This window comes from Stegodyphus dumicola, chromosome 5, assembly GCF_044657685.1.
Source record: "Stegodyphus dumicola isolate Sdum_Otavi_A_Nest chromosome 5, ASM4465768v1".
Lineage (NCBI taxonomy): Eukaryota > Metazoa > Arthropoda > Arachnida > Araneae > Eresidae > Stegodyphus > Stegodyphus dumicola.
The window spans coordinates 41,766,269-41,776,137 of NC_140772.1; the positions used below are offsets into that span (position 1 = coordinate 41,766,269).

Here is a 9,869-nt window from a genome sequence, read left to right on the forward strand (position 1 = left end):
AAAACTTTCCCGAAAAGAGATACTTTCGTAATTTACTGGAATAATCCTCAAGGCATATTTATAGCAAGGTAAAATAAAACTGAAAAATTTATGGAAGGAGTAAAATTTTTGTAATTTTATGCATCAGAAGAAAAACAAATCTACCATGTTTAACATTATTATCAAATTTAAAGTTTCCTTAAATTTAGAACAAATCAATCATGCATAATTTTGAAAATCATGAAAAGCACAACACTGCAAATAGTTCTGAAGTAACAGAAGGGGTAAAATTTTATTATTTAATCCAATCTTATTCAACAGTTCTCATGAAACTAGTGAAAATGAATATTTTTCTTTTTAAAGATAAATAATGTAATTAGATGCAAAATTAAATCTTAAAATTAAAATACGATACACTGTTCAAGGTTAAATGTTTGTTCAATAGAAATAATGTCATAAACTTCACAAGGCTACACATTCATTTTTTGTTATTAATGTGCGATTAAATCTCATATTAGATGAAACAAAAGGATGTTAGAATGCCAATTATAAGTACACAATTATAATCACAGCAAGATGATTCTCGCATTTATTAATATAGGGCTTGCTATAAATACTATATCTCCACAATGTTCAAGAAGTCTTAACTTATCTTTCTTAACATTCAATTAATTTACATTCTTTTAAGGGACTCGTGCGATTCTGGGGAAGGTGAGAATGATGTAAAGCAGCTTAATCTTTCCTCTTTCAGCCTGAAGTCCTATAGTGTGTGAATCAAAATAAAGTAATAAATCGTTGGACTTTTTCTATATAAATATAGTAAACTTGTTTGATTGGTTAATTGAATAAGCATAACTGCAATCTATATAAAAGAACAGACATCTTTATATAGGATTTTCTAAGGGAAACACGAAGGTTATGAAAATCCCATTCAACCAGCCCGTTCACCGGTATTTGAAACAGGATCAATTTACCTATTTAACACTAGATTGCCCAAGGAAGTCACTTTGACTGCTTTTTAATTTCAATTAGAAAAACAATTATGTATATAATGACACAATTTCTTAGAATTTTGTGACTTTCTCTGTACAACATATAAAAGCGTTTATTAATAATTGTAGTTACCCCCCTTCTTTCATTTCCTTTTTATACATATGTAAGAAAAATAAAGAATATGTTAAAGATTAAATTAGCAACGTAAATTTCCCTTCTCTAATCTAAAAATAGTAACCCCTCTCTACACTGCGTCATTTCGGGAATATTCTATGTCCTATGATACTTACGTAATTAATGATGATGGAAATGGAACTTAACTAATCAATAGTAATTTTAGAGCAATATTAACTATCCAATCAAAATGCTTTGAGAACCAAAACTAACTCAGTCTGATTTAAGATTTCATCCTGAACATTACGCACCTCTTTTCACCGCTTTGGCTTAGCTGGACTGCTGTCTGTCTTCTTTTTACTGCAAATCTATCAAAAATGCAACATCAAAATTCTAGCTGTTCATTGTGGATACAACCACCTGCGTTCTACTACATATATGTTATACCTATACTGCCCAAAAGCAGTCATTTTGACAAATTTTAAATAATCAAATGGCTCTTATTATTAATTTGAGTAAATTTCTTCTTATATGACCAGTTCGGCTCTGTATTGAAACAACAGTTTTCATTTTTTTCGATTACCGTCACATGATAACATACAAGTACACGATAAATTGCCGATTTGGCGTACACTTGATCAGTTGCAGTTTCTCAATAAGCTAAAGTACACTCATGTCCATAAATTAAGGATAATTCGGAGTCACACGGAAATCGAACTCTAAAATAAATATATCAACTGTAAAATCACTACACACATCTTCAAGAATCATACGCAAATTTCAGGAAGTAGCCAGATGACACCGATGGTACGTAACAATGACGAGAGTGTAAGAGAGTGATATATAAGGAATACAGGCAAAGAAGTAAAATTGTTCGCAGGCGCTTTAAAAGCATTTCAGTGCAATAACCGAATAGTTATGACACAAAGGACGCATTTGGATGATTTTTTACGTGGTAGAATTATCGGCCGTCTGGAATGTGGGCGTACCCAACTGGAAGTATCAAACGAACTTGGAATTGCCAAGAGTGTCATCTCCAGGCTTTGGCAACGATTCCAAGATGATGGTAATGTGAGTAGACGTTACAGCACAGGTCGCCCCAGAGTTACAACGCCGAATGAGGACCGGTATTTGGGAGTTACTGCCAAAAGAAACAGGCGGAGCACAGCCTCAGACCCGTCTCGTCAGCTCTCTTCAGCCACTGGTACGACAATTTCAAGGCAGATCGTGTACAGACGCTTAGGGCAGATTGGTCTATATGCTCGTAGACCTGTCAGATGCGTTCCACTTACTGCAACTCACTGTCGCCTGTGGTTAGCCTGGAGTAGAGAGCATGCATTGTGGACACCGCAACAGTGGGCTTGTGTGATGTTTTCCGACGAGTCCAGGTTTAACTTGCAGTCTGATTCTCGCTGGACGTTCGTATGGAGAGCTCCAGATACCTGTTACCACCAAGAAAACATCATTGAACGACACCGTTACGGTGGTGCAGGAGTGCTCCTTTGTGGTGGAATTATTCTGGGTTCCAGAACTGACCTGCATGCTCAAATTGGAACCATGACAAGCCAAATCTATCGGGACGTCATTCTGGAACAACACGTACGTTTGTTTCGAGGCGCCATGGGCGCACAATTTGTGTTTATGGATGACAACGCCCGTCCTCACCGTGCAAACATTGTAAGCGAATGCCTTCAATCGGAGGATATTACCCGTATGGACTGGCCAGCATTCTCACCGGACTTGAATCCAGTAGAGCACGTGTGGGACATACTTGGCCGACGAGTTGCAGCCCGTCAACCTCCTCCTATATGTCTACCGGAACTTCGGAGAGCATTGCTTTTTGAGTGGTGTAATATCCCCCAAGATCATCTGATCTTTGATATCAGCATGCCTAGGCGTTGTACGGACTGTATTGCATCGTCTGGGAGACATACAATGTATTAACTATCATACCAACCATAAAATATTGGTTTTTTGTAAACAGAATTTTTTTGTAATTTGCTCCAGGGAGAAAAAATCGCTAATTTGTTTAATAATATCAAACATATAGCATCTTTTCTTGCTCTTTACCTTTTGTTTAATAAATAAGCTTTACAAATAAGTCAAATTTGTTTTGCTTCTAACTCTTCCTTTGCCTTATTTTGCATTATCCTTAATTTATGGACATTAGTGTAGTACTTGTTATTCGAATCTCAGTGAACACGTTGTTCTGAAACTTGTCGAGCCATATACAAGCTGTTGAAGAAATATCACGACCAATAACTTTTCCGCTAGCATGTCACTCGCGACAAAATTATTGGCCAAGGAAAACAACTCTAGTTGGTACTATTAAAGGAAACAAAACAGAACTACCCAAATCAGCGAAACAAACGAAGGATAACATGCTTCGTTTTTTCACTCTGCGATATAAATGAGAGAATTGTGATCTTACAATATATTAAATGCAAACCAAATAAAAGAGTAGCTGTTCTAAGCATAAATTTGTGAAAATTGATTAAAAGTAATAAAACATGTTACCGGGATCTATTCAATTTTATAACAGCACAAAATTTGGAGTTGATATGACGGATCAAATGGCCAGAAAATATAGAGTAAAAGCTAGTTCTCGTAGATGGTCTCTCCAAATATTTTTCAATATTTTAGGTTTGGCTGCTGTAAATGCTTGGATCCTTTACAAGGAAACGAGAGGATTACAAATACAACGAAAAGAGTTCTTTCAATTAGCAGAACAGCTTTCCACCGAATACAGAGCTGCAAGATAGAAAAAGTCATCAGAACATGAAGACTCACAAAGATCAACTGCAGCATCATCAAATGGAACCCATTCTAACAAACGCAAAATTTGTTAAGTACGATTTGCCACAACAACGAAACAAATAATATATGTGAAAAATGTCAAAAGTACGTTTGCGGAAGATGTACACATAAAAAGATTTCCACTTTCATTTGCAAAAAATTTACAAATAATAATGCATAAATTATATTTTTTTCCAAGTGAAGTAATTTTTTATTGTTAATATTTACTAATAACTTGTTATATAACTGTAAATAATATTAAAAATATTAAAAATTTATTTTAAACAAATTTCTTTACACATTTGTTATTCTTTCACAATGCAGTCATTTTGACTGTTTTTGGGCAATATAGGTATATACTAAGTTTCAGTCTTTCTAGTATTAAGCTGTTATCTCTATGTTTGTTTAAGCTATGTTGTTACCACCTGTCTATATTGTTCATCCTATAGCTAATATTTTTATTGCTTGTCTCTCGGAGGATCAGACAAATATGTTAAAGTACAACTTGCAATTTTCACAAACTTGCATTTTAAATCATTGTTGCTATCTAAAATGTTTTTAAATTATCCAAATTTCAGAAAAATATAAAGACACAATCTACCCTTTAATTATTCACAATGCTAGTTTTAATTATAAATCGTCCATTTCTGATCTTAAAAAAAAAAAAAAAAAAAAGGAAAAAAGACTTTACGTGAAATTTATACTAATCCAAAGGTAATTATTTCTAAATTACGGTATGAGCTCCTTTATAGCTCATACCATGCAGAAGAACAGTTACTTCTTCACAAAACACTCCGGAAATTGATTAATTGATTAAAGGTCTATTATGGTTCGATTGCTAAAGATTCTTCAGGTTTTGACCTCTCAAAATTTAAAACTGCTATTAAACCATCTCATACTAATTCAGTTAAAAATATTTTCACAAAAAGATATTACAGTATTATGCTCTTTCCCACAGACTTCACAAAATTGGAATTCCGTTTCGCCTTTTAATTTCTAATTTAGGAGTGGCATCGTACCTTTTAGTTACTATTTTGGCTTCTATATATTTTCCTCATTACTTTCTAACAACATTTCCACTGTAAAAAAAACTCTTTTGAAGTCTTTTAAACTTTAAACTTATTTTAAACATTAGGATACTTCTTTCCAGCAATCAATTAAGGATTTTTTTACGTTAAAATCGCTGTTTACTAAAGTTGAGGAAGCATTAAAATGTTTTGCAACCACACTTCGAGAATTCCATTTCATTAATACTGAAATTGAAGAATAAATTTTTGCCACTTGAGTTTCTTTGAGTCTTCACTTTTATCCAAAATAATTACTATAGCCAAACTGAAGGATTAGGCCTCGGTAATGCCCTCGGATCTAGTAGACATTTACAAGCACTATGTTTTTATTCGAATGACGTATTTTTTGGGGGGAAGAGAGATAAAACTAGATAATTTTCAGAATATTAATGAGATATTTCATTAATGTAGTTTCGCATTATCTACATGAGTGATCTCAAAATAAATCAAATTGCAAGCATGCCAAATGCACCGTCTGAAAATAGCTGAGGGGGCAGCAAAAAAATAAATAAATAGATAAATAAATAAATAAAAGAATAAAAATAAAAATCTGAAAGCTTTCAGATTTTACATTACGCCCAAAGGGGCAATTTTTTTTAACGTTTTGTGTGTTGCCTTTATTTATTAAATATCATGTTCTTCGTACTTAAACCATGGTTACAGCCGAAAACATCATGGGAAAAACACCACAAGGAGAAAACGTCGCAGTACAAAACATCGTGGGAAAAAACATCGCAGAGAGAAAACATCGCAGTTCTAAAATATCGTGGTACAAAATATCGGGGTCGAAAATAGAGCGGTTGAAAAATTTTGCAGTTTAAAAATATCATCGTCGAAAATATCGTGGTAAAAAATAAAGTACTTACAAATCATCGCACGACGATAACATCGCATACATGCATGTAACTGACTTTCGTCATAACTAACAACTCGACATCCAAAAAATTGATTACACGCTATACATGAAAATATTAACGACACTTTAAGGATAAACGGAAACAAAACAATATTTAATTTTCAAATAACAATATCAGATTAACAAATGTGAAAGAAAATAATTTGATCATTAACTAAACAATTTTTATAGAGATAACCTCATGCAGTTATTTATTTTCCTTTTCCTACGCATTTTTAGACTGTATTTCTCGTGAAAAATTATCAGCTAAACTTTATAAAAAAAAGCTTAATTTATTAATGACCTTAGTTAATTAACTATATAAATTTAAAATTCTGCTAAGCTTTTTAAGTTGCATAATTTTCTACTCATTTTCAATTTTTAAATGCTTAAGTTTCCTTCTTATTTTTTCAGCAAAAATTTATTACTTCGTTCAAATATATTAAATATAGAAGTAAAAGAATCCTTCTTTTCTTTTTACGCTGTATGATCTTTATACGAACATGCATTTACAACTTTCAAAAACCTGAAAACGCATGTTTGCTATGTTATCGTCATGCGATGATTTGTAGGTACTTTATTTTTTACCACGATATTTTTCACGACGATGTTATTAAACTGCGAAATTTTTGAACCGCTTTATTTTCGACCACGATGTTTTATCCCACGATGTTTTGTATCACGACGTTTTCTCCTTGCGTTGTTTTCTCCGCGACGTTTTAGTCCGCGATGTTTTTGCCGCGACGTTTTCGGCGGACACCTAAACCATAAAATTCAATTCAACAGCAATATCGCAAAATAATTTTAAAATGAGCATAACTTTAGAATTTCTGATGCACAGTCTCGCGCGCTGGAGATAACTTTTTTAATAAAATAATATTTGTATATTAATAATCATAAATTTCTTTGTTTCTTAACTACACCTTTCAGTTACAAAACCTCATGGTGTTTCGATTTCATAAAAACTGTAATCTTGGAGCAAAATTTCTAGAAAGTATTTTCATCACAAATTATCGGCAGTCTGGTTTCTTTCAGAGACTCATTAATTTTCATCTACGGGGGAGGAGGGAGAAAAACTGTTTACATACACTCCCAAACAAAGCGATTATTCTTATTGCAAACACTCTTAACTGAGATTATTTATCTTTTGGCTGGTAATAAAAGTTAATCAAATTTGTATCTTCAAATCTTTGAATAAGATTTACATCACAGTGTAACTTAAATACATCAATTTCTCGATTTTCCGGAAAGTTACACACGTTCGTTGTCCGTTGTGTGCTCTATGAGTGTAAACATTTAGCATGACCAGCTAGCAACTGGAACATCCCGTTATCCGAATCTCATCTCAGTGAGGGTACCGTTTTGTTTTTTATGTTTCCTGCTCCGAATACCTAAAGCTATGCAAACTAAACTGTGCCTGAAACTTGAATTTGATGACTTGTCTCTTCTCAGTCGCCCTTTACGCGGGGAAGAATATAAAGAATTTTCACATTCTCCTGTGTGTGGTCTTGTGGTGTAAGTATAGTTATTTAGCATGCCCAGGTAAGGCATGCTAACTGTATTTACACCACAAGACCATGACGGCTGTAAGATCAACGGCGAGGACATGGTTGATTTTTCAGGTTTCTCACTCCAACAACTGTTTTTTTTTTTTTTTTTTTTTTTTTTCAAATCTTAGCATGTGTTTTTCATGAAAAGGCATACTACTGCACGGTTTTATAACTTAGAGGTATGTAAGTGCTTTTAAATAGAAAAACTGTCCTGCATTATCTTTCTTAAAACATATGAGCCCTAGGCTTGTAACAATTAAGATTCAAAATTATGTTTGAAACTTCATCTCACGAAATATTCGACTGCAGTAGTTAATCTGTTATTATAATTAGAATGAATTAATATATATAGGAAATAAACATTTATCAGGCTAGAAGAGAAAATGCAATATCTTCTAATGCAACATCTATCTAATGCAATAAATAATAAAACTTCTAATGTTTTACTAAAATTCTTTCCCTTCATGTAGAAATCAGTATCTATTATTCGCTTAAAATTTCGCATTTATTACCACATTTTTTTCTTTAATGTAAATACAGTAAATATTTAACTTTTTTCAACGTGTATACTATTTTTTGTTAGGTTTCAGACGTACTGATTTACGATAGACTTGAAAGCGACAGCACAATTTGCCTCGCTTTTTATTCTACAGTTTACTGGAAAAAAAAAATGCGAGGGACGCCTTTTTATTATGTAGGTTCTTAAATTGAGATACATAAAACCAGTCGACAAAATATAACAACTTTTAAAACTTTTAATTGATCAATTCTGTTCTTTAGGTGCTGAGAGTTACGTAACATAGTATAATCCTATTTGTATCTATTACTCGTAATTAGCCTATCCAAGTTCGAATCCTTAGTTATTCGAATTAGCTTTTCTTCTATACTGGCTAGCTGCATGGTTGCTTTTCTGGCTTTTCGCATGTGTAATACAAAATATGAGCTAGTTTTCCTTAGAAATCCCCCCAAAGGCATCCTATCCTTCCTCTTAGGCACATAGCCCTCGCGACGTTTTAATCTGTTTAAGAAACAAACAATATTCCCAATTAGTTAAGTACACATGTCAGTCTAAGCAAAATATTTATGCACTTTCTGTGTTTGTGAAAACAGTGTACACATCCTTTCTATTTATGAAAACAATAAGATATCAATTTTGCCTTTGTAAACAATGGTAAATTCATTTTTTACAAAGAAAACAAGAAAGAATGAAATATTAAGTAAATATATTATAATGAAATTTTATTTCAAAATCATTTTTTTTAATTATTGAAAATAATTTACTACATATAAATATTTAAAATCGTAATTTGATTGTAGAACATAATACTAATACGATAAATTGCTACTAAGTTGTACATACAAGTCCTTTATTTAAATTTAAGTAATTAATATCTATAATTTTAACTAGTCTGAAAGAGAGAGAAAGAAAAATCAACGCACGTGTCCGGTGATATATCATTCATTACTTCATCAACAAAAATCACATAAAAGTAAGCGCTCAACATTTTCTTCACTTCATTTTATGCCAAAGAATTAATGTCCTTATAAAAGTGCTACACGGAAGATTCAGTTTAGTACTCTAATCAGCCTTTTTATTCACCCCAAAAAAAAAACAGAGTTAAAAAGTTTGTCAACATTTCTTCTAATAAAAACAAATTTTCTTACCGTAGCCAGACGTCAGGTTCACGCTCTTGATTCTCTCAGAGCTTTTCAGGATATTCGAACAGAAATTTGTTGGCGGACGCGCAGGGTTGCCATGATGGCGAACTTTAGGAGAGGAAAGGTTGCCTTAATTCTTTGGCTGTTGCAGCTTGAATTTCTCTTACTACTTACTCTGCTCTTAAAAATTCTTTATTTAAATTCTCAGTCAGACTCATTACTTTTTTTTTCTTGAGCGAGTTACAAAAGACTTGCGATAAAATTTCTTTGAAAGATCTGATTTAGCCAAAAATTTGAATTAAATAAAAAAATCTCTTAAGTAAATCACATTTTGCTTGTGTTTAAAAACTTTTAACTTAAAAGGGGGGGTTAATACCGAATGTGATATTAGTCTCGAAATGGCATTTTGCGTTGAGTCACTATAAACGGGGTATCACTTTTCAAATTGTTGCCGCCAAATGTTATCGACTTGTATTATATTTAAAGAAATTAAATGTCAAAGAACTGCTATGCATGTGAGAAAGAACAACGGTACCTAGAGCCATCGAATTTTGAATAACGTACGTTTCCACCCAGATATGGGCATGTGGAAGCCCAAATTTGAGTCGTCCACGCGAGCATGAGTACCTGGAAGCCCGAATTTCCAATTTCGAATTTTTTTATTATCTATTTCATATTTCGTAAAATTTTTACGAATTTTGCGTAGCGATGCGAACAACGTAACTGATTTTCATCCGCCAGTAAGAATCCTATTTACTCTTTGTAGACAGCGTTTCTAGCTTGTGGCATCCCTTTCAAGCTATTATGATCCGTTTG

At 32.9% G+C, this 9,869-nt stretch overlaps 1 protein-coding gene across 1 annotated transcript in view; it reads right to left on the reverse strand.

The window, feature by feature from the left end:
* The window catches only part of LOC118182196 (LHFPL tetraspan subfamily member 2a protein-like), a 102,847-nt gene extending 93,720 nt beyond the window's left edge, over positions 1–9,127 (reverse strand). Inside the window, exon 1 of the mRNA XM_085816614.1 lies at positions 9,060–9,127. The gene's annotated coding sequence lies outside the window, so the exon portion shown is untranslated. The remainder of the gene's footprint in view (positions 1–9,059) is intronic.
* Positions 9,128–9,869: the final 742 nt, after the last annotated feature.